The following is a 25,762-nucleotide window of genomic DNA, read 5'->3' as shown; positions in this document are numbered from 1 at the left end:
ATTGCACTCGGCCCATATTTACCTTTTTATATCATACTAATTGGCTGCCAAGAGGTAAAGTACTAAGCGAGAATATATGAACTCTTCTAGAAAAGACTATTTTCAATAATATTGCTGGTTGGGTATCTGAGCTTCTCTTCTTTTTGTAAATGATTAAAAATGCTGCAAAATTATTTTTAAAAATCTTCCCAAAATATTGAAGAGCTGGCAAGATAGTAAAGGATTTACCAAAAAATAAATTTATTTAATACAAATTTCTTCAAAAATATTTAATGGTGAAATAAAGACATATATTCAAGGTGTACAACATGATGATTTAATATACATATACACTGTATAATGATTACCACAATCAAAGTAATTAACATATCTATCACCACTCATGCTGTACATTAGATCCCCAGAACATGTTCACCTTATGTAATACATTTTATAAAGGTCTTCTAAAAATTCAAAGAAAACAAATAAATCTTCCATACAATGTATAAATAGGAAGACTCAATGTCATAATATAAACTGCAACTCAAATTGCTGAATAATTTTGATGCAGTTTCAACTAAAATTCTAACAGGGTTTTTCAAAGGTACTTAACCAACTTGATTTGGAAATGTATACGGAAGAACAAAGGACCAAACACTTCCAAAGAAGAATAAGGTAAGGAGATATTTCTTTACCAGATATTAGAATTTTAACAAAGATTCAGTTGTTAAAACAGCGAGATACTGGCACAGGAATAGGTGATTAGGCCAATGGGGAATGGAGGGTCCAGAAGCAAACCCATCACACTTGTGCATCTATGAACACTTGATGTACAACAGAGGCAGGATTGCAAAGCAATGACAGAGTAGACTTTTGGAAAAATAGTTATTATAGGGTTTTGGAAAGATAGTTATCCAGGTGGGAAAACATGGAAATTGGGCCTCTACCTTTATACAAAAATTAACTTTAGATGGAGAATTCTGGGGAGATGATGATGGCAGCAGCATAGTTTCAGTCTCTGTATTTCTCCACATAAGGTAGTTTTTCGGTCTCTTATTTTCTACATAAAAACTGTCAGATAAACTGAGAGACAGAACTAAAAACTCATGGACTCCGTTTACAGCACAATTAAATAGAAGGTTTCCCCCACAAACTCCAAACTACAAATGAGTGGGGCCCAAAACACCAGTAGCCATAAAACACAAGCAGCAACTGTGCAGGAGAAAGAAGAAGGAAGAACAGAAAAAGAGCAGAACCCTAAAGTAGCCAAAAAGCATTCACCGGAAAGCAAGGTTAGAGAAGAGCAGCTGAAACCTGGAGGGAGGGGTTTTGCTTTCTTCAGCACCAAGCGAGTGCAAGGGTTCTGCAGTAATGACGGAGAAAACTAGAGAAGTCTATCCCTGAGTAGTTCTCAAAACCGACCTGACCGTTGACCCTTCTGGGTAAGAGGTCCACACTGAGAAACTCATGGGAGCGGAATCAAAATTGAGCAGGATAGAAACAATAGAGATGGAAGGAAAGAGATGCTTCAGATTGAAGTGGAGTGTGGAAACAGAGCCAAGAAAGCTCAGAAAGCAAGCTACCATCTTACTGGGCACCAACCACACAAAGAGGGAACTCTGTGATGATAAGAGGTTTCCTGTAGCCTGCATATTCTAGGTGTCCAGAAAAACTATTTTCACATGAACTAAGCAGTTAAAAAAGGTTATGGTCAAATCTCATACAAAGTTATTATAAGAAAAAGAGGCTGGGCACGGTGGCTCACGCCTGTAATCTCAGCACTTTGGGAGGCCAAGGCAGGCAGATCACGAGGTTCAGAGATCGAGACCATCCTGGCCAACATAGTGAAACTCCGTCTCTACTAAAACTACAAAAATTGGCTGGTTATGGTAGTGCACGCCTGTAGTCCCAGCTACTCAAGAGGCTGAGGCAGGAGAATCACTTGAACCTGGGAGGCAGAGGTTGCAGTGAGCCGAGATGGCGCTACTCCAGCCTGGCGACAGAGCGAGATTCCATCTCAAAATATATAAATAAAAAAAAATAAAATAAAAAATAAAAAAAGAAAAAGAAAAAGAGGTACAGAGAATAATATTTCTATGACAGAAAGATCAAAACTATGACCTACTATTTCAAAACAACTAAAAGATATGAAGAAAATGTTAGACACGACAGAAAAAATATATCACAATTAGAAAAACTCAGAAATGAGGTGGCAGAATTCAGCAAAGAATAAGAAACAAAAGAAACAATAATTTCAAAATGAAGACTAAACTAGAAGGAACATAAAAGTGAACAAACTCTATAAATACTGCCATAAAAGAAATAGAAGGTGCAAAATAGGAAAATTAAACATAAAATATAAATGTGAAAAGACACTAAAGGGATTCAAGAGGAAGTGATAAATATTAAAGACAGGCAGAGAATATATTGACTACATGGATTATAGGGTCCCTGAAGAAAACCAAAGTAAAGGAACAGAACAAATAATAAAAACTGGAATATAGAAAACTTTGCTGAAATAAAAAAAGATTCCAAATTATGTATTGAAAGTGTAACTGAGAATATCCAATCAGAAGGACCAATAACAAGACATATTCTAGTAAAATTACTAAACTTTAAGGAAAAAGAAAAAACCGGTGAACATCTAGAAAAAAAGAGCATGTGACCTATAAGGAAAAGAAATAGAGATTGTTGAATTTTTCAACAGAATGCTTTATACTAGATAAGAATGGAGTACCCTATTTAAGATACGCAAGGAAAGAAAATGTGAGCTAAAGATTTTATATTCAGCAAAACTGAGTTTCAGAGATGAAGACCACACATCGTTGTCAGCAAACAAAAACTCAGGGGCGGTATTCCAATGAATACTACCTAAAGAATCTACAAGAGAATGAGCTTCAGACAAACAGTATGACTAGAGACATCAGAATATGGACTGGTAAGCATTAAATACATTAACTGTGTAACTAAGACTAACTGAGGGGTAAGAGCAGCACTGCGTTTTTTTTTTGTTTTGTTTTGTTTTTTTTTAGAAATGACGTACATTTTAAGTTGGAATACCTTGTTTTTCAGCCTGTACCTATAACTTTAGTGTGAGATGCTATTTTTTTGCAAAATCCACTAACAGTTTTAAAAATTATCTCTGCAATAATACTGTCACAAATATCAGACTATGAATAAATGCGTGACTATTATCTGATTCAGTAAAGAAGTTGCCCATGTCATTGATGAATGATTCCTTCTAACATGAATGTTGGTTGATATTTTTATGTTAATGAGTAAGACAAATGTGAAACAATGAAGATGTATATCAGAAGTTCACAAATTTGTCAAAGATATAAGGGACTTCTTTGATGTATTGGATAATAGTTTTTAAATATTTACTATTTTTTTGGATGCTATCTAAAATGTAATGGCTATACACACAATAGACTCAAGTTTAATTTGTATTATTAATATTTTCTTTATCACTTTCTTATGTCAAGGCAATCATGAAAAAGAATAAAACAAGTCCTGATTTGTAGCATTGGCTAATTTCTATGGTATAAATATTTCCACCATGCTAATTTCAGGATAGCAACTTGATGTCACTGAATGTTGAGTTGAGAAGTGATGCACTCATCACACCATTATATAGTAATATTTATACACCATATATAGTTATATAGTATATAATTTAATTTAAATAATGGATGTGCTTAACAACCAGCTTGCAAAGTTCCTGAAAATTTAACAATTGGCTTTCCTGAGCTGGTATGAACTGACTCCAGCACACCACTGGTTAAGAGGGAGTGAGTAAACCAGGTACAGCGGCTCACGCCTATACTCCCAGCATTTTGGGAGACTGAGGGAGGAGGATTGCTTGAGCCCAGGAGTTCGAGACCAGCCTGGGTAACATAAGGAGACCCTATTTCTATGAAAAATTTAAAAAAGTAGCCAGGTGTAGTGGTGCACACCTTCCCAGCTACTCGGGAGGCTGAGATGGGAGGATCACTTGCTTGAGTCAGGGACATCGAGGCTGCAGTGAGCCGTGATCATGCCACAGCACTCCAGCCTGGGTGACAGAGCAAAACCCTGTCTCCAAAAAAAAAAAAAAAAAAAAAAAGAGGGAGAGAGTGTAGTATATAATGGTTCTGACAAAGTAAATATAGTACAACTATTTTCTCTTTTATCGATATATAATATTTTATATATTTATGGGTTAGACATGAGTGTGTGTTAGGTACATAGAATGTATAATGATTAAGTCAGGGTAATTGCGGTATCCGTCACCTTGAGTGTTTATTATTCTTATGTGTTGGTATCACTTCAAGTCCTCTCTTCTAGTTGCTAAGTGTAATCACCCTAGTTTGCTATCAAACAGTAGAACTTATTTCTCCTATCTAACTGTGTGTTTATACCCATAACCAACCTCTCTTCATCCCCTCCTCCTTCCCCCACCTACCCTTCCCAGTTACTGACCATCTATCTATCATTTAATTCTCCATGTCCATGAGATCAAGGTTTTAACCCCCATATATGGGTGAGAACATGTAGTATGTGTTTCTGTGCTTGGTCTGTTTTCTGCAACATACTGACCAGTTCCATATATGTTGCTGCAAATGACATGGTTTCATTTTTTTTCTTTGTGATGGAGTCTCACTCTGTCAACCAGGTTGGAGTGCGGTGGTACAGTCTCACCTCACTGCATTCTTCGCCTCCTGGATTCAAGCAATTCTTGTATCTTAGCCTTCCAAGTAACTGGGATTACAGGCGGGTGCTACCACACCCAGCCAATTTTGTATTTTTAGTAGAGACAGGGTTTCACCATGTTGTCCAGGCTGGTCTCGGACTCTTGCTCCCAATTATCCACCTGCCTTGGCCTCCCAAAATGGGAGGCCAAGTGCTGAGATTACAGGCATGAGCCACCAAGCCCGGCCACGAGTTCACTCTTTTTACGGCTGAATAAGTATTCCACTGTGTATATACAGTACATTTTCTCTATCCATTCATCCATCGATGGATACTTAGGTTGATTCCGTATCTTTGCTATTTTTTATTTTGTTGTTTTTTGAGATGGAGTTTCACGCTTGTTGCCCAGATTGGAGTGCAATGGCATGATCGTAGCTCACCACAACCTCTGTCTTCCGGGTTCAAGCGATTCTCCTGCCTCAGCCTCCTGAGTAGCTGGGATTACAGGCATGCGCCACCACACCTGGCCAATTTTGTATTTTTAGTAGAAAGGGGTTTCAGCATGTTGGTCAGGCTGGTCTCGAACTTCCAACCTCAGGTGGTCTACCCGCCTCGGCGTCCCAAAATGTTGGGATTACAGGCATGAGCCAGTGCACCTGGCCATCTTTGCTGTTGTTAATAGTGCTGTGAAAAACCTGCAAGCACAGGTATCACTTTGATATACTAATTTCTTTTCCTTTGGATAGATACCCAATATTGTGACAACTACTGAAACTAAAATTAATACTTTTAGTTTCCTGAGAAATCTCCATACTGTTTTTTATAGTAATTGTATTAATTTACATTCCCATCAACAGTGTATAAAGACCCTTTTCTCCACATCCTCACCAGCATCTGTTATTTTTTGTCTTTTTAATAATAAATAGCCATTAGAACTGGGGTGAGACGATATCTCGTTGTAGTTTTTATTTGCATTTCCCTCATGATTTAGTGATGTTGAGTATTTTTTCCATATACCTATAGGGCATTTGTATGTCTTCTTTCAAGAAATGTCAATTGATGGCCTTTGCCCATTTTTTTTCATGATCTGTGGTTTTCTTTTTAATTATCTTAACTCTTATGATCACACATAATTTTAAAATTTGGGTATATCTCCTCTACTTTAATCCTTTTAAGTTGGCAAAAGCACCATTCCCAATCACAAACACACAGCACTTTCTACAGTTTTATGTTTCTGAATGGCTGTTTAAAGACAATCCTAAATGATAACTTAGTTTGACTTAGATTGTAAAGAATTCAAGAGTGAAGTTTAACTTGCTACTATTTTAAAAGTATGTGACCTTATAGATCTATAAAATGTGAGAAGTGTTCAATAATCTTTGATATTACATATAAACCCCACACTAAAATGTCTTTCAGTAAGTAAAAGGAACCATTTTAAATACAGGGAATTCTAATTGGATTGGCAAAGTTAAGGCCAAAAATATAAAGTAGACATTGCTACCTTATTAATCTTCAACCCTTGCGTTTGAGGCAAATGAACACAAAACACAGGTGAATCTTGCTTTGTTCTGAGAGAGTGAAGAAATTTCCCCAGTATTTAAATATATTTACATAAACAGTTATATAAATGTAAATAAAACCAGTCTCCAATAAGTTTTAAGATGGCACTCACCATCTTTGTGAAAAGTTGAACATTACTAACGAAGTCTAATCATATCTTTGGAAGGGGTAAAGAGTAATAGCATTTACTGAATTGGAATTACTATTAAATTCAAAAACTGAACATACTCATTTAACCACAAGCCAGTCTTAGTTTTAAATCAGGACTGCCCAACAAAATATTCTGTCAGTCATTCATGATCTCAATTCTGGTGTATGAGATCTATTAAAGTATGGTACACACAGAAAAGTCATGAGACATTTCTGTTTCATAGTAAATAAGGCCTTTGCCCATTTTTAAATGAAATTATTTTTTCCACTGTTGATTTGTTTGAGTTCCTTGTGTATTTTGTATATTAGTCCCCTTTTTGAGGAGTAATTTGCAAATATTTTCTCCCATTCAAGAGGTTGTCTCTTTACTCCATTGGTTATTTCTTTTGCTGTGCAGAAGCTTTTTAGTTTAATATACTTCCATTTGTGTGTGTTTTTTTTTTTTTCTTTTTTTTGAGACAGGGTCTCATTCTGTTGCCCAGGCTGGAGTGCAGTGGTATGATCTTGGCTCACTGCAGCCTCTGCCTCCTTGGTTCAAGCGATCCTCCTACCTCAGCCTCCTGAGTAGCTGGGACTAAAGGTATGTGACAAAACACTTGGCTAATTTTTGTACTTTTTTTGGTAGAGATGGGTTTTTACCATGTTGCCCAGGCTGGTCTTGAACTCTTGGGATCAAGCAATCTGCCCACGTCGGCCTCCCAAAGTGCTGGGATTACAGGTGTGAGCCACTGTGCCCAGCCTATTTTTGTTTTTATTGCCTGTGCTTTTGAGGTCTTAGCCATAAAAATCTTTGCCTAGACCAGTAAGTATCCTGAGGAGTTTTCCCTGTTTTATTCTAGTGGTTTTATAGTTTCAGGTCTTACGTTTAAGTATTTAATCCATTTTGAGTCAACTTTTGTATATGGTGAAAGATAGGGATACAGTTTCATTCTTTTTTTCTTTCTTTTTTTTTTCTTCAGGTTATGTATCTGATAGCCAGTTTCATTCTTCTCAGTATGGTTATCCCCTTGCCTCAGCACCATTTATTGAAGAGGGTGTCATTTCTCCAATGTATGTTCTTGGTGGCTTTGTTGAAGATCATTTGGCTATAAATATGTGGATTTATTTCTGGGTTCTCTATTCTGTTAGATTGGTCTATTTGTCTATTTTCATACCAACATCATGCTGTTTTGGTTACTTGCAGTCTGTTTTGAAGTCAAGTAGTGTGATACCTCCAGCTTGGTTCTCTTTGCTTAGTATTGCTTTGGCTATTTCTGTTCTTTCTTGGTTCCATACAAATTTTGGAATTGTTTTTTTCTATTTCTGTGAAAAATGATATTGGTATTTTTGATAAGGATTGTACTAAATCTGTAGATTACTTTGGGCAGTATGGTCATTTTAATGATATGATTTCTTCCAATCCATGGGCACAAAATGTCTTTCCATTTATTCGTATCCTCTTCGATTTCTTTCATCAGTGTTTTGTAGTTTTCCTTGTAGTGATCTTTCACCTCCTTGGTTAAATTTATTTCTAGGTATTTTTTTTGGTAATGGGAATTGCCTTCTGGATTTCTTTTTTGCCTATTTCATTATTGGAGTATAGAAGTGCTACCAGTTTTTGTGTTTTTGTATCATGTAATTTTACTGAATTTGTTTATGAGTTCTAGGAGTTTTTTGGTGGCATCTTTTGTTTTTTCTAGATACAAAATTATGTTGTCTGCAAAGAGGGATCATTTGACTTCCTCTTTTCCAAATTACATGCCTTTGATTTCTTTTTCTTGCCTGATTGCTCTGGCTAGGACTTCCAGTACTATGTTGAATAGAAGCAGTGAAAGTGGGCATTCTGTTTTTTTTTTTTTTTTTTTTTTTTGAGACGGAGTCTTGCTTTTTCACCCAGGCTGGAGTGCAGTGGCGCGATCTCGGCTCACTGCAAGCTCCGCCTCCTGGTTTCACGCCATTCTCCTGCCTCAGCCTCTCCCAGTAGCTGGGACTACAGGCGCCCGCCATCACGCCTGGCTAATTTTTTGTGTTTTTAGTAGAGACGGGGTTTCACCGTGGTCTCGATCTCCTGACCTCGTGATCCACCCACCTCGGCCTCCCAAAGTGCTGGGATTACAAGCGTGAGCCACCGCGCCCAGCCGGGCATTCTTGACTTGTTCCAGTTAGTAGAGGGAAGGTTTTCGCCATTCAGTATGATGATAGCTGTGGGTTTGTTCTAATATTGCCTTTATTATTTGAGGTATGATTCTTCTATGCCTAGTTTGTTGAGCATTTTTAATCCTGAAAGTGGTGTTGAATTTTGTCAAATCTTTTTTCTGCATCTATTGAGATTAACATATGGTTTTGCCCTTCATTTTGTTGATGTGGTATATCATGTTTATTGATTTGCATGTGCTGAACCATCCTTGCATTCCTAGTATAAATTTAAATTGATCATGGTGTATTATCTTTTTGATGTGCTGTTGCACTTGGTTTGCTAGTATTTTGTTGAGGATCTTTGCATCTGTGTTAATCAGGGATATTGGCCTGTACTTTTCTTTTTTCGTTGTGTCCTTGTCTGGTTTTGGCATCAGAGTAATACTGGCCTTCTAGAATGAGTAAGAGATGATTCCCTCCTTTTTAAGTTTTTGGAATAGTTTGAGGAGGATTGTTATTAATTTTTCTTTTTACATTTGGTAAAATTCAGCTGTTATTCCACCTGGTCCTGGACTTTTCTTTGTTGAGAGGCTTTGTATTACTGATTCAATCTTGCTACCTGTTATTGGTCTGTTCAGGTTTTTTATTTCATCCTGATTCAATCTTGGTGGGTTTTGTTTCCAGGAATTTATTCATTTCCTCTACATATTCCAGTTTGTTATCATATAGTTAGTTATTCATAATCACCTCTGATGATCTTTTGTATTTCTGTGGTATCAGTTGTAATGTATCCTTTTTCATTTCTGACTTTGTTTATTTGGGTCTTCTCTCTTCTTGGTTAGTCGAGTGGTTTATAAACTTTATCTTTTCAAAAAGCATATATATATATTTGCTCTTTGAAATATTTGCTCTATTTCACCACTTCTCCTCTGATCTTTGTTTTTTTTTTTTCTTCTGTGAATTTTGGGTTTGTTCTTGCTCTTCCAGTTACTTGGGGTGTAGCATTAGATTGTTTACTTAAAATCTTCATTTTTGTGATGTAGGCATTTATTGCTATACACTTCTCTCTTAGCATTGCTTTTGCTGTGTCTCACAGGTTTTGCATGTTATGTTTCTATTTTCAATTGTTTCAAGAAATTTTTGATTTTCATCTTAATGGTCATTCAAGAGCATGTTGTTTCATTTCCATGTATTTGTATAGTTTCCAAGTTCCTCCTGGTATTGATTTATATAGTTTTATTCCATTGTGGTCTGAGAAGATATTTGATATAATTTTGATTTTTGAAAATTTGTTGAGACATGCTTTCTGGCCTAATGTATAGTCAATCCTGGTGAATGTACCATGTCCTGATGAGAAGAATGTTTATTCTGCAGTTGTTGGATAAAATGTTCTGTAAATGTTTATTAGGTCCATTTGGTCTAAAGTCCAGTTTAAGTCTAATGTTTCTCTGGTAGTGGGGAGTTGAAGTCTCCCACTATTATTGTATCAGAGTCTAGCTCTTTCTTTAGATCTAGTAATACTTGCCTTACGAATCTGGGTGCTCCAGTGTTGGGTGCATATGTATTTAAAATTATCGTATCCTCTTGCTGGATTTATCCCTTTCTCATTATATAATGACTGTCTTTGTCTTTTTTAAAAAATGTTTTTGACTTAAAGTCTGTTTTATCTGATATAACTACTCCTTCTCACTTTTGATTTCTCTTTGTGTGGAATGTCTTTTTACATCCTTTTACTTTCAGTCTGTGTCTGTTTTTACAGGTAAAGTGTGTTTCTTGTAGGCAGCATATAGTTCGTTCACTTTTTAAAAATTTCTTTTTTTTTTTTTGATTTATGTCTTGTGAGTCTTTTTTTTTTTATTATACTTTAGGTTTTAGGGTACATGTGCACAATGTGCAGGTTTGTTACATATGTATGCATGTGCCATGTTGATTTCCTGCACCCATTAACTTGTCATTTAGCGTTAGGTATATCTCCTAATGCTGTCCCTCCCCCCTCCCCCCTTAAGCCAGTCTGCATCTTTTAAGTGGAGAATTGAATCCATTTACATTCGAAGTAATTATTGATATATGAGGTTTTATTTGCTTTATTGTTAATTATTTTCTGATTGCTTCCTTTCTTTCTTTTTTTTTTCTTATTGTTTGTCCTTGTGGTTTGCTGTTCTCCTGTGGTGGTACCATTTGAGTCTTTTCTCTTCCTCATTTGTGTGTTTGCTTTATAGTGAGTTTTATAAGTTTGTGTATTTTCATGATGCTAACTGTCATCTTTTTGCTTTCAGGTTTCAGACTTTCTTGAGCATTTATTGTAAGGTCAGTTCAGTAGTGATGAAATCCCTCAGCATTTGCTTGGGAAAGACTGTATTTCTCCTTCATTTATGAAGAATAATTTTGCTGGATGTAGTATCCTTGGGCAGGAGTAGTTTTTTCTTTTAGCACTTTGAATATATCGTCCTATTCTCTCCTGGTCTGTAAAGTATCTGCTGAGAAGTCAACTGTTAGTCCAATAGGGGCTCCTTTATAAGTGACCAGATACTTTTCTCTTGCTACTTTTAGAATGTTCTCTGTCATTGACAGAGAAAGCAGATCTAGCCTATCACTGAAGCTTTTAAGTGTATTTTTTATTTCATTCCAGGAGTTCTCCAGTCCCAGAATTTCTATTTGGTCCTTTTTAGTGATATTTATCTCTTTGTTACATGTCTCATTCGTATTCTGAATTGTTTTTCTTATTTCTTTGTATTGTTTTTCAGAATTCTTTTGTATCTCACTGAGCTTATTTAGTATCACAGTTTTGAATTCTGTTTTCAGAATTTCATGAATTTCTTTTTGATTGGGATCTGTTGCTGGGAAATTATTGTTTTCTTGAGGTGTCATATTTCCTTGCTTTTTCATGTTTCCTGCATCCTTAAATTGATGTCTGTGCATCTGGTATAGTAGTAATTTCTTTCAGTTTTTAAAATTTGCTTTCATATGGGAGGACTTTTTCCTGAAGATGTATCAATAGTGTTGCTTGGATAGGGCCCTTTGGACTTTGATTCTGGGCTTGTGCAGTAGTGTAGTCTCTGCATGATTTATTTGACTGTAGATGGCGTGAATGATATCTGTGATTTCTTTGGTTGTTTAGGGTGCATTTATTAGTAGAGGCTTTGATGAAGCTTTGCTGGGGACAAAGCTGCCAGGTGGGCCAGTCTTCAGGCCGCAGTGGTGGCAGAAGTGGGCTGAGTATACTTGTTCTTAGCCTCAGGGTGACATTTGCTAGCACTGGTGTTAGTGGGACCAGGCAGGTCAATTCTTGAGCTTCCAGGTGGCTTGCTCAAATACTGGCAGTGGCAGTGGTGGGCCAGGAGGGTGAATGAGTTCTGTGATACCCGGGCAGCTGGCGTGGTATGGGTGCTGGCAGTAGCAGTGGCAGGATGATTCTCTGGGTCTGAGTAGTGTGCACTGGTGTTGGCAGTGGCTGTGATATGAGGTCACCATCCACAGCCCCAGACATGTAGCTCACAGGCTTGCCTGCTCTTGGTGGCAGCAGCACCGCAGCACCACATAGAAGTGGGAAGGGACCCTGTCTTTTGCACATAAGCCTGGGCATGAAAGCCACATTGCCAGCTGGGACATGGTTGCCACTCACAGCCCCAGACAGGCAGCCTTTTGTCTTGCCTGTCCTAGCTCCTGGTGGCAACAGCAGTGGCTACAGCTGCAGCAGTGTGACAAAGGGGAGAGAAGGTCCTGCTGTCTATGGGCAAGCCTGAGCACAGAGGCTGCTCTGCTGGTGGGGGTGGGATCACTTCTTTCAGCCCCAGACTGTCAGCTCTCAGGATTATCCACCTCAGCTCCTGGTTGCAGCAGCTGCTGTGGCAGTATGTGGAGGTGGGGAGGGGTTCTCACTGTCTGCTTGTAAGCCTGAGCACAGAGTTTGTGCTGCTGCTGGGGGCAGGATTGCTTCTCACAGCCCCAGACAGGGAAGCTCTCAGGCTCTAGAAAGCATACACTTTATTTTCCTTTGTCCGGGACTGCCTTTTTGGTTCAGTGCAATTTTCCAGGATTTCATGGATTTCTTTTTGATTGGGATCTGTTGCTGGGGAGTAGTACTCCCTGTGAGCTAGAGTACTGGGGACCCTGCAGCACCTTTGGGGCCAGCCAGTGCTGTGCCACTGTAGCCCTCTGGGTGGACACTGGGGGATGTCAGTGAAGGCTCCTGGGATGTGGACAGATGGGAGCTGTATTTCCCAGGGCAGGATGCAGTCTCGTGATGGCCGTGCTCTCCCAGTAGTGCCCTGTTGCAGCTGCTTAGGTCTCAGGAGGTGTGAGTGACCCAGAATGAATTCCCTGTCAGCGTAATGTCCTTGCAGGGTCTGCAGGTCATTCCCTGTGCTAGCATCAGGGTTTGTGTGGTTAGAGGAGCTTCCCATGGCTGGGGTTACAGTAGGTTGTGGTGGGGAGAATTGGACCACTGTTGTTCTCTCACTTATCCTTCCCCACAATTGCAAGCACCTCTGGCTCCCAACTTCTCCTGACTGAGCTGGCCACTCGCTTCCTTCTCCTCTGTGCCTCAGGTGCTTGCTGAGACTTCCCTGTTGGACTCTAGTGCTCTCTCCTGGATGTTCTATTCGAGGTGTGCTTATCTCTTCATAATTTTGGGTCTTCTTTCTGGAGAGGGTGAATGTCCAATGTCTCTAGTCAGCCATCTTGAAACTGAATCCTCAATAGAGTGTTTCTATTTTAAGACTGGGGACAGTATATGGATTTTAAGAACTTTTTCAGTAATCATATTGGTGGTAATATTAATATGATTATTCTGAGACTTGTGTGTGTGTCGTATGAGGTAAAAACAAGTGAGTAATTATGGAATATACTAATTCCATGATGATCTGCATCTTTGAGAACCAGAATTCTCATATAGCAAAAGGAGATACAGATATAATAGAAAACAGGTTACATAAAATTGAGTTGAAATTGGAATGATCAATGTGGATGCATCAGGTATTTTATTTATATTTTCTAGTTCTGCCTACTGTATAGGCCTAAAAACAATGATCAACCCAGAAGGAATGAGTATCGTTTGTGCATGCACAGATTGTGGAACAATCTACAATTCTCACCACAATTTCTCATTTACAAAAAAGGGCTTGTTAGAGAAATGGCTGATTCCAGGACTTAGGCAAGAAATGAACATGACAAGCCTGGAATGTCTTATGTTATCAGAAAGAAAACTACTAGGGTCTCATTGTGTCTTACTAGGGGCATGTCAAAAGGATTCAGAGGACAGGTTTAATGGGCTTCTAAGCCAAAGATGGGACAATTTGAGCTCCAATAATGATAATAATTAAAACAGATTGAAGCCTATAAAAATATTTAAATTGAAAAGTTTATAATGATTATATGTGCGAGTGTGTGTGTCTGTGTGTGTGTATGTGAGACCTTTGGAGAATAACAAGGAAACAATTCATTATCTTGAAAATTGGTGAATAAAGGGAGGAAATCCAACACTTATCCTGCCTTTCCTATGTGAACTTGGTAACAGACAAGTAAATGAGAGTAAGTGTCTCACTAGAAAGGTAATCCAACAAATAAATGAAAATAAAATGATAGAACTTTAACATCACCATTTGGCAATCTCTAGTTAATGTCTATAAGCATTAAACATCAATGGCTACTAAGATAATAAAAAGAGATAATTAGAAATCATATGCCTCATAGTCTTGAACCTAAGTCTGAGTCAGTCTCTGGATCCAGCTGCCAATTTTCGGAAATTCAGAGGACAGATGAACTTCTTGGGTTGCACCAAGAATATGCGATCAGCAAAATCCAGAATGTGGGACACTCTATGGGTCAAATGGCCCAGGTTCTTTAACTGAAAAAGTATGAGGAAATGAGGGGATGGAGGAAGAGCTTACAGAATAAGAGACATTTACAAGACATGTAATTTTTTTAACCAAGTAAGACTAACAGATAATATGTAGGGATGCATATCTGAGTGACAAACTCTTTTTTTTCTTTTTATTTTTTTGAGACAGAGTCTTGCTCTGTCACCCAGGCTGGAGTGCAGTGGCACAATCTTGGCTCACTGCAACCTCTACCTCCCAGGTTCAAGCAATTCTCTGCCTCAGCCTCCAGAGTAGCTGGGATTACAGGCACCCACCACCACGCCCAGCTAATTTTTGTATTTTTAGTAGAGTCTGCATTTCACCATCTTGTCCAGGCTGGTCTTGAACTCCTGCTCTCGTGATCCACCCGCCTTGGCCACCCAAAGTGCTGGGATTATAGGCGTGAGCCACCGTGCCCGGTTGACAAAACTATTTTTAAAAAGCAAGAAAGTTATTATTATAAAAGCCAGATGGTGATTACTTATGTGGGAAGAGGAAGAGTTGTGACTGGGATGGGACATATGGAAGCAGCTTCTGGAGCTGCTGGCAATATCCTACTTCTTGACCAAGGTGGTGTTCACCTTATCATAATTTCTTGAGTTACGAATTTGTTGTAAATGATTTTTCTGTCTTCATATTTTGTTTTACAATAAAATAAGTTTAAATATTATTCCAGATGGATTTTTGGCTTGTATCAACTTTGCACCTCTAACCTATGTACTATTGTGTGCAATTCCTGATGAACAGCTCTGCTCTCACAGTCCCTTGATGTCCAATGGTCAGGTGCTCAGTCTCTATTAAGGGCCAATAGCAAGCCAGAAGCTGCTTTTGAAACAATGTCTCATTTTCTGCTGTTGTTCTGGAACACTGGAGGTCCAGTTCTTCTACTGACACTTTCCGGAGACTGCATAGCATCCCTCATCCACCACAGATACCTTTAGCACCACAGAATTTGCTGGCTTATAGCCTATGTGTCAGGGCTGCTTGTACCACACCCTAAATCTGCTGCAGATCTCTTTCTCCGGATGCTGTTCAAAACTGGCAGTCTTTGGAGTCAAATGGATTGACAAATGGGTTGGATTCCCAAATTTGCATATTATCTAAAAATCTGAAGAGGGCTACCATTCACTGTGCCTCTTTCTTAGCAGTAGGATGTGCGAGGTGCAATAAATTGTTCTTTACCTTGGATAGGATGTCTCTGCATGACCGAGGCCGATGGGACCCTGATAATTTCATTGATGGGACAGGTCTCTGAATCATGCCACATGGTCTCTCTTTCACTTTCTGATGCATGTCTATCTTGCCAGCACATTTAGAGTCCTTACCATTTAATGCCCCCATTTCCTACCACCAGGTTCATTAACAAGATGTCAATATAACTGACCAGTATCATGTTTTGTGGAATGTCCACACAATCAAAGTCTCTTTGGACTACATTGCAACAGAGAGCAGGAGAGTTAATATAGCCCTAGCACAAGACTGTTAATGTGTATTGATGTCTGTTACAAATGAATATGAATTGCTTCTGATCTTTTTTCCTGGTAAGGATTTAAAAAACTGCTTTCAGCCTGTAATTCCAGCACTTTGGGAGACCGAGGCAGTGGATCACTTGAGGTCAGGACTTTGAGACCAGCCTGGCCAACATGTTGAAACCGTCTCTACTGAAAATATAAAAAATTAGCCAGGCATGGTGACATGTACCTTTAGTCCCAGCTACTCGGGAGGGTGAGGCAGGAGAATCGCTTGAACTTGGGAGGCGGAGGTTGCAGTGAGCCGAGATCGCGCCACTGCACTCCAGCCTGGGTGACAGAGTGAGACTCCATCTCAAAATAATATTAATTAATAATAATAATAATGGTAAAAAGAAAGACTGCACTCAACAGATTAATAGCTACATACTATATGCCAGAAGTTGTCAGTCTATCCCATTAAAGACAGCAAATTGTGGTGCAGCAGCTCTGACTGGGGCTACCACTTAGTTAAATTTATAGCAGTCCACTGTTTTGCCCTGATTTGTATGATTTTTTTCAGAGACTCAACTGGTACATCACATAAAGATGATGAGAGCACCACCCTGCATCTTTCATATTTTTGAGTATGTCACTACTCTCTACCATTTCTCCCAGGATGTAGTTACTGCTTCTGATTTACAAATACTTTACTGATAAATTATTCTCTACCTTAATTTTCAAGTCATATGTATGTCCTATTGGAATTACTGTGAAGAAAATCTATTCCAGGCTTTAACCACTCTTAAACTTCTAAATATTTTGCAATACTGCAAATATTTGCAATAGTGCAGTATTGCAAAATATTTAGAAAAACTAAAGTTATAGTTTAAGTTTATTGGTTCATTTACTATAAATAGTTGAACATGCCATATTCCACAGTTCTAGAAGAATTTGTTTTGCACTTTGAACTATTCTCTTTTTTGCCACATATTGTGATATGATTGATAACTGTTTTTCTTTCTTGGAAGATATTTGAATTGTTTAAAAGTGACTTACTTACCAACCTGGCCAACATGGCGAAACCCCAGCTCTGCCAAAAATACAAAATTTAGCCAGGTGTGGTGGTGCATGCCTGTAATCCCAGCTACTTGGGAGGCTGAGGCGTGAGAATTGCTTGAACCTGGGAGGTGGAGGTTGCAGTGAGCCGAAATGGTGCCACTGCATTCTCAGCTTGGGCGACAGAGAGAGACTCTGTCTCAAAACAAAACAAAACAAAACAAAAAGCATAGTTTAACTGAAGTCCAAGATTACTGATTAGAGTGAATGCTACTCTTAATATTGCTATTTATCCCTCCAGATCCAGCATTTTTTGAATTTGAACACCTCTGAAACTTTTTATTCTATTATTCTTTTTTCTTCTAATAAGAAGGCTACCCATTTTAAGAAAAATTTGTACCAGTTCTGTCATAGTGTTACAAAGTGTTACAATAATAGAAAAATGTCATGTTTCCTAACATCCCTTCTGAAAAGCACAGTGAAAGTTTTTAATGAAACTTCTTTGAAAGCCTTGAAAATCCTAACATTCTTGCTAACAGTGGAAATGCTTCCATAGTTCTCTTTATAACTTAAACCACAGAACGTTCAACATTAAATCTCCCACTACAGTGATCAGATTGACCATCACATTTCAAAAAATCAAAAAAGATGTCAGTGAACAAAATATTGAATAACTTTCTCAGCTAATGTGTGTATTTATCACATCGCCTTCACTGTTTCTCTCAGACAGTTCACAGTAGTTGGCGTAGTAGTTGTTGCAATATGCACATTTCTTACTCAGAATTCTTGTTTTTTACTCTGAGATTACACAGTACATACCAGCTTCCAAGATGATCCCCAGTGGTTTTCACCTTTTGGTATTTGCATCCTTGTGTAAGCACCTCTCACATCGAATGGGACTGACTTGTCTAGCCAATGGGATATTACACAAATGAAGTGTGACTGCTGAGGCCAGGTAATAAAAAACAAAATAGCTTATATGCTAGTATCTCTTGGATCACTCACTTTGCAGGAAGCTAGCTGCTGTGTCATGCAGACACTCATGCAGGCCTATGGAAAGGCCCACATGGTGAGAAACTGAGACCTTCTGCCAAGAGGTCAACTTGCCAGTGTCGTGAGTCGGTGGTCTTGGAAGCGGATCCTCTAGACTCAGTCGAGTCTCCAGATGACTGCAGCCCAGTTACCACCTTGACTGCAACCCCACGAGAGACCTTAAGTCAGAACCATTCATTAAACTGCTTTAGAATTCCTGACTCACAGAAAATGTGTGAGAAAATGCATACTCATTTCTATTTTAAGAAGCTAAGTTTGGGGATGGTTTGTTCCTCAGTGATAGATAGCTAATACTGATTGTGGTGCCAGAAGTGGGGAGCTGCTATACTGAAAACCTAAAATGTGGGAGTGGTTTTTAAACTAGGTTAACGGGTAGAAGCTAGGACTGTCGGAAGAGTTGTAGTGAGACCTGAAATGCTTTGAAAAGTTTGTTAGTATTTGCCCGATGACTTCTGAAAAAGCTAAGGGTGAGGAATTAAAGAAAAGTGAGAAGAACATTATTAGAAATTGGAGAGAAGGGGATTCTTGTTACATAGTGGCAGAAAGTTGAGTAATTGTTGTCTGTGGTAACATAAAGATTAGACAACTGACTGGACATGGTGTCTCATACCTGTAATCCCAGCATTTTTGGAGGCTGAGGTGGGAGTATCACTTGAGGCCAGGAATTTGAGACTAGCCTGGGCAACATAGTGAGACCCTACCTTTAGAAAAAATAATGAAGATCAGTGGATGTGGTGGTGTAGGCCTTTAGTTCCAGCTTCTCTGGCTGAGGTGGGAGGATCACTTGAACCAGGGAGGTTGAGTCCACAGGAGCCATGATTGTGTCCCTGCACTCCAGCCTGGGTGAGAGAGCAATACCCTGTCTAAAAAAATGAAAATAAATGAAATTAAAAATTGAAGAAGTAGAAAACTTGTCTAATGAACTGGGTGATCTAGTTAAGGAGATTTCTAGGCAGTGTTGAAGATACTTCTGGCTTCTTTTTGTTGCTTATAATAACAAGAGAAAGGACATAAGCTAAAGGAAGGAACATTAGATGAAAAGGAGCCAGGACTTGATGTCTCCAGCCTTTCCAAAAACAAATGGTACTAAAATTAAGAAATGGCTTCTGAACAAAGATAAAATCTATGGCACTACAGATAAAGCCATGGATATAAGTTTAAAATCTTCTGTTAAGATCTCAGAAAGATCTAGAGAACTGTCTCAGAGAATTCCAAGGAGCTTAAGGATTTGGTACTTTAGCAGTCTCAGGAGAAGCCCCAGGTAGAGAAAGCTCATCTTCAGAGACTTGTGGGCGTAGCTTTGTCTAATAGAATGAATCCCACTAAGGCTTATAGGAGACCCACAAATATTTTAAGATAATTTTTTTTGGCAGAAGCACCTGAAAGAGGTAGAGACAGTACAAAAGGAAAAGAGGTCTTTGCATCCCAATTTCTATGACAAAAATCAATCTGAAGACACTTCAAATAGGGCTATCTTTCATAGAAAGGAAGGACGAATCTGAAAGCCAAGCTAAGGTCCCAGAGAGTGGAGCCAGGACTTGAGAGTTATTCTCAGGCAGGAATGGGATTGAATGCTAATCACAGAACTCCAAACATTTGCTTTGCTGGATTTTAGAATCGCTATGGGCCAGTCATTTCCACGTGCTTCCCATTTCCTCCTTTTTTGGAACAGATGTGTCTACATCACTTTTGGTACGCCTGTCCCACAATTGTGTGTTAGGTGCATGCAGGGCAGATAACTTGACTCTCTAGATTGAGAAGAACTATATTTGAGGAGCTGCGCTAAAGGAGCTACATCCAAAGATCCAAATTCTGGACTTCAGGTTGGTTCTTCAAAAGTAATGAAGGACTGCTTAAAAAAATTAAACTGTTGATTTTGAGATTCACATTCTGTAGTAAGAAATAATACAGAGAGATCCTATGTACCCTTCACCAAGTTCCCCCAATGGTAACATCTTGCCAAACTATTGTATAGTATCAGAACCACGATATTGATATTTTCATCACTATAAGGATCCCTTAGATTGCCCTTTTAGAGCCATACCTCTTCTCCTTTTACTCCATCGTCTCTTTAGCCTCTGGCAACCACTAATCTGTTATTGGTTTCTATAATTTTGTCATTTCAAGAATGTTCTCTCTATATATGTATATATAACTATATATATAACTATAAATAACTATATGTATAACTATATATATTTACTTTTTTTCTTTTTTTGAGACAGAGTCTCACTCTGTTGCCCAGGCTGGAGTGCAATGGCGCGATCTGGGCTCATTGCAAACTCTGCCTCCCGGGTTCAAGCGATTCTCCTGCCTCAGCCTCCAGAGTAGCAGGGATTACAGGCACTTGACACCACGCCTGCTAATTTTTGTATTTTTAGTAGAGACAGGTTTTCACCATGCTGGCCAAGCTGGTCTCGAACTCCTGACCTCAGGCGATCTGCCTGCCTCAGCCTCCCAAAATGCTGGGATTACAGGTGCGAGCCACCGTGCCCAGCCCTAATTTTTGTATTTTTAGTAGAGATGGGGATTCACCATAAGCTGGTCTCGAACTCCCATCCTTAGGTGATCTGCCCACCTCATCCTCTCAAAGTGCTGGGGTTACAGGTGTGAGCCACCTTGCCCAGCCAAGAATGTTACATAAATGGACTTATACAGTGTGTAACTTTTTGAGGTTGGCTTTTAAAACTCAGCATAGTTCTCTGTACCTTCATCCAGGTTATTGTGTGTATTAATAACTTGTTTCTCTTTTAATTGCTGAGTCATATTTTATGGTATAGATCAAGCTTATCCAACAGTGGCCTGCAGGCTGCATGTGGCCCAGGAAGGCTTTGAATGCTTCTTAACACAAATTTGTAAACTTTCTTAAAACATTATGAGATTTCTTTTGCGATTTTAAAAAACCTCATCAGCTGTTGTTAGTGTTAGTGTGTTTTATGTGCGGCCCAAGACAATTCTTCTTCTTCTAATGTGGCCCAAGAAGGCCAAAAGATTGGACACCCCTGGTATAGATGTAACACAGTTAAAAAAATTATCGTATTGGTTATTGTGAAGAAAGCTGCTATGCATATTCATGTACAGTTTTTTGTGTGAATATAAATTATCATTTCTCTGTGACAATGCCCAGGAGTGGAGTTTCTGGGTTGTATGGTGGTTGCATGTTTAGCTTTTTAAGAAATTGCCAAACTGTATTTCAGTGTCTGTACTATTTTACATTCTCACCAGCAATGTATCTGTGATCAGTTCCTCCACATTCTACTTGATGTTGTTTCTATTTTTATTTTAGCAATTCTGATAGATATGTAGTAATACTTAATTTTGGTTTTAATTTACATTTCCCTAATGACTGATGATATTGAAAAATAATTTGATTTATTTAAGATCTGTACAATGTCTCTTCATGGGTTTTGCCCATTTTCTAATTGAATTGTTGTTTTCTTTCTTTCTTTCCTTTCTTTCTTTCTTCTTTCTTTCTCTTTCTTTCTTTCTTTCTTTCTTTCTTTCTTTCTTTCTTTCTTTCTTTCTTCTTTCTTCTTTCTTTCCTTTCTTTCTCTTTCTTTCTTTCTTTCCTTTCTTTCTCTTTCTTTCTTTCTTTCTTTTTCTTTCTTCCTTCCTTCCTTCCTTCCTTCTTTCCTTTTTTTTTTTTTTTGGGACAGTCTCCCTCTGTAGCCCAGGCTGGAGTGCAGTGGCATGATCTTGGTTCACTGCAACCTCTGCTTCCCTGGTTCCAGTGATTCTCCTGCCTCAGCCTCCTGAGTAGCTGGGACTACAGGCACGCGTCACCACACCTGGATAATTTTTGTATTTTTAGTAGAGACGGGGTTTCACCGTGATAGCTAGGATGGTCTCGATCTCCTGACCTCATCATCCATCCACCTTGGCCTCCCTAAGTGCTGGGATTACAGGCGTCAGCCACCGCGCCAGCTGTTTTTTTTTTTTTTTTTTACTGTTGAATTTTGAGATTTCTTTATATGGTCTATGTATTAACTTGTCCCTTGTCTTATATGTGGTTTGCAAATACTTTCTACCACTCTGTAGGTTGTCTTTCATTTTCTTAATAGAGTCACAGAAGGAGAAAAGAAAAGAGGCTGGGCTGAACAAGTACTCAAAGAAATAACGGCCAAAAACACACCTCAAATTGGCAAGAGACCTAAACCTACAAATGCAAGAAGCTGGTATCCAAACAGGTTGGATCCAAAGAAATCCACACCAAGATACATTATAATTAAACTTCTGAAAGCTTAAGACAAATAAAAAAATATTGAAAGCATTCACAGAAAAATGATAACTTACTTATTGGGGTAAGAGGAAGACAGCAATAGAATAACAGCAAATGTCTCATCAGAAACCACAGAGGCCAGAAGAAAGTGTCACAATATTTTTCAAGGGCTGAAATAAAATTACTGTCGACCCCTTAGGATACTGTCACCCAGTGAAAATATTTGTCAAGAGTGAAGGAGAAATGAAGATATTCTGAGATGAAGGAAAGCTATTTGTTGCCAACAGATTTACACTAAACAGATTTACCCTAAGAGAAGGGCTAAAGAAATTTCTCTAAATAGAAAGAAAATGATAAAAGAAGGACCGTGGAACATCAGGAAGGAAGAAAGGGCGTGGAAGAAAAAAATATGGGGAAATAAAAGGCTTTCCTTCTCCTCGTGGTGTTTAAAATTATGTTTGATTGTTGAAGTAATAATTATAACACTGTCAAATGTGGTTCTAAAAGTATATAGAGGAAATATTTAAGACAATTATAAATGGGGGAGGGTAAAGGGACATAAGGGAGGTAAGATTTTTCTTCAACACCAGTGGATTGGAAATGTTATGTATATATAATGTAGTACTCAAGCAACCAGTAAAAAAAAAAAACTATACAAAGAGGTACATTGCAAATATTATAGATAAATTAAAATGGAATTCTAGAAAAAGGTGTGAGTAACACATAGTAAATCAGGAAAAATAAAACAGAGAAATAAACAATAAAGAGAACAATCAGAAAACAAAAATAAAATGGCAGACTTAAGCCCTAGCATATAAATAATTATGTAATATATAAATAGTTAAAATACACCAATTAAAAGACAGAGATTAGCAGAATGAATTACAAAACAGGACCCAATCTACTAAGCTTTTTATTTTGGTTATTTTTCGGTTCTAAAATTTCCATTTGAGGCCGGGCATGGTGGCTCACGCTTGTAATCCCGGCACTTTGGGAGGCTGAGGCAGGTGGATCACTTGAGGTCAAGAGTTAGAGACCAGCCTGGTCAACATGGTGAAACCCTGTCTCTACTAAAAATACAAAAATTAGCCAGGCATGGTGGTGTGCACCTGTAATCCCAGCTACTCAGGAGGCTGAGGCAGGAGAATTGCTTGAACCTGGGAGGCAGAGGTTGCAGTGAGCCGAGACCATGCCACTGCACTCCAGCCAGGGCAACAGGGCAAGACTCTTGTCTCAAAAAAATAAAATTTCCATTTGATTCCTTATAACATTGATTTCTTTGCTGAGGCTTTTTTTTTTTTTTTTTTTTTTTTGAGACGGTTTCACTCTTGTTGCCCAGGCTGGAGTGCAATGGTGTGATCTCGGCTCACTGCAACCTCCACTTCCCGGGTTCAAGCGATTCTCCTGACTCCGCCTCCCGAGTAGCTGGGATTACAGGCATGTGCCACCACGCCCGGCTAATTTTGTATTTTTAGTAGAGACAGGGTTTCTCCATGTTGGTTAGGCTGGTCTTGAACTCCCGACCTCGGGTGATCCGCCCACCTTGGCCTCCCAAAGTGCTGGGATTACAGGCGTGAGCCACTGTGCCCGGCCTGAGGCTATTTTTAAATTTGTTTCAAGTGTGTTTTTTAACTGGTCAGTGAGGCATTTTTATCATGGCTGCTTTAATCTTTGTCAGACAATTCTAACATCTCTGTATCTCAATGTGGGCATCTGTTGGTTATCTTTTCTCATTCAGTCTGAGCTTTTCCTGATTATTGACATGATGAATGATTTTCTGTTGAAACCTGGACATTTTCATATTGTGTTATGACACTCTGGATCTTATTTAAACCTTTTATTTTAGCTGATTTATGATTATTTTTGTTTTACTAACACTGCTCTGGCAGGGAAACTGGGGGACACTGTGTTATTACTGCCACATAGGGGTAGAAGTCCGAGTTTCCCGCTTGGCGTTTGTTGACACTTGTATGGGGGAGCTCCTCATTACTGCTGGGCAAGGGTGGGAGTTATGGCTTCTTACATAGTCTGCACTACACCACGGTAGGAGTGGCCTCATTAGTGCCGGGAGGTGGTGGAAGACCTGACTCTCCACTAGGCCTCCTGTCACTCCATCCCTGTGGGAGTACTGAGGTGCTTTGTTACATTTTCTTTTCTTTCTTTTTTTTTTTTTTTTTGAGACAGTCTTGCCCTGTCACCCAGGCTGGAGTGCAGTGGCGTGCTCATGGCTCCCTGCATCCTCAAATTCCCGGGTTCAGGTGATCTTCTCACTCAGCCTCCCTAGTAGCTGGGACTATAAGCATGTGCCACCACACCCAACTAATTTTTTGTATTTTTTTGGTAGAGATGGCATTTCACCATGTTGGCCAGGCTGGTCTCAAACTTCTGGGCTCAAGCGATCTGCCCACCTTGGCCTCTCAAAGTGCTGGGATTACAGGTGTGAACCACCGTGCCTGGCCTGTTAAATTTTCTTGAGAATGGAAGTCTAGGCTTTTACTAGCATGGGTTGGGGTGGGGTTACAGCTTTTTCTGTGGTGTTTGGTTAAAGTATAGTGGTTATGGTTTAAAGCTGTCTTGCTAGGCTGCATTTTTGCTGGTCCTTTGGCAAGAGAGAGGGTTTTTTGGGGCTTTTCTTACCTGTACCCATTGGCAATTGTGAGTTGCAGTTTCTTCAGCTGCAAGTCTGGGATATGAGGCACAAAGGAAGACCCAAGAAATTCACCGTCATGTTGCTCCTCAGATTCCAAGAACTTGGTCTGTCTTTTTTTCCCCACATTTCAGAGTCGTCTTATGTTTGTTTTAGATACAATGTTTGAAGTTTTCAGTTGTAGTTAGTGGGAGGAATAGGAAAAACTGCATCTACTCTAGTTTCCTGGAAGTAGAAGTCTCCAGGGCTGAACTCCATGAAAGGAAAATGAGTTTTTATGATGCACCTTTATACATTTTTGTCTTTTTGGTTTGAATACTTTGGTTGCAATACAAAGCATGTTAATCTTTACTTATTTTCTCAATTCTTGCTATTCATTAAAACAAATAAGAATAACTATAACTCAGTTAAAACAAGTGGGAATACACTAGTTCTTTGGATGGTCCATGTTATTTCTGATTGTTTTCATATTTATTTGTATGGGTTCAGAGAAGAGGATGAGTGTCTGAGGGGTATAAGCGGTCTCATTCTGGCTCCCAAGGTACTTTTAGGAACCTTATACCTAGCAACAAGTCTTTTCCTCCACTAAATTATATCCCCAAAGTCTTATCAAATGTATTTTCTAATTGAAAAGTTTAACATAGGCTTCACCTTATGAATGACTAGCAGGTATTGGGAACCTCAGAGATATAGATAGTACAGGCAGCTTTTTCTTTTTTCTTTTCTTTTCTTTTTTGAGACAACATTTCTCTCTGTTACCCAGGCTGCTGTACGGGGATGTGATCACAGCTCACTGCAGCCTCGACCTCCTGACTTCAAGTGATCTTCCTGCCTCAGCATCCTGAGTAGCTGGGACCAGAGGTATGCACCACCATGCCTAGCTAATTTAAAATATTTTTGTGAAGACGGTATCTGACTATGTTGCCTAGGCTGGTCTTGAACTCCTGGCCTCAAGCAATCCTCCCACTGTGATCTCCCAAAGTGTTGGGATTATAGGTGT

At 38.9% G+C, this 25,762-nt stretch overlaps 1 pseudogene; it reads left to right on the top strand.

Moving 5' to 3' along the window:
- Positions 1 to 25,552, top strand: part of LOC129489205 (RNA-binding protein EWS-like) — a 31,315-nt pseudogene extending 5,763 nt beyond the window's left edge.
- Positions 25,553 to 25,762: the final 210 nt, after the last annotated feature.

This window comes from Symphalangus syndactylus, chromosome 9 (assembly GCF_028878055.3).
Source record: "Symphalangus syndactylus isolate Jambi chromosome 9, NHGRI_mSymSyn1-v2.1_pri, whole genome shotgun sequence".
Taxonomy (NCBI): domain Eukaryota; kingdom Metazoa; phylum Chordata; class Mammalia; order Primates; family Hylobatidae; genus Symphalangus; species Symphalangus syndactylus.
This window is presented reverse-complemented; position numbering and strand designations above follow the sequence as displayed.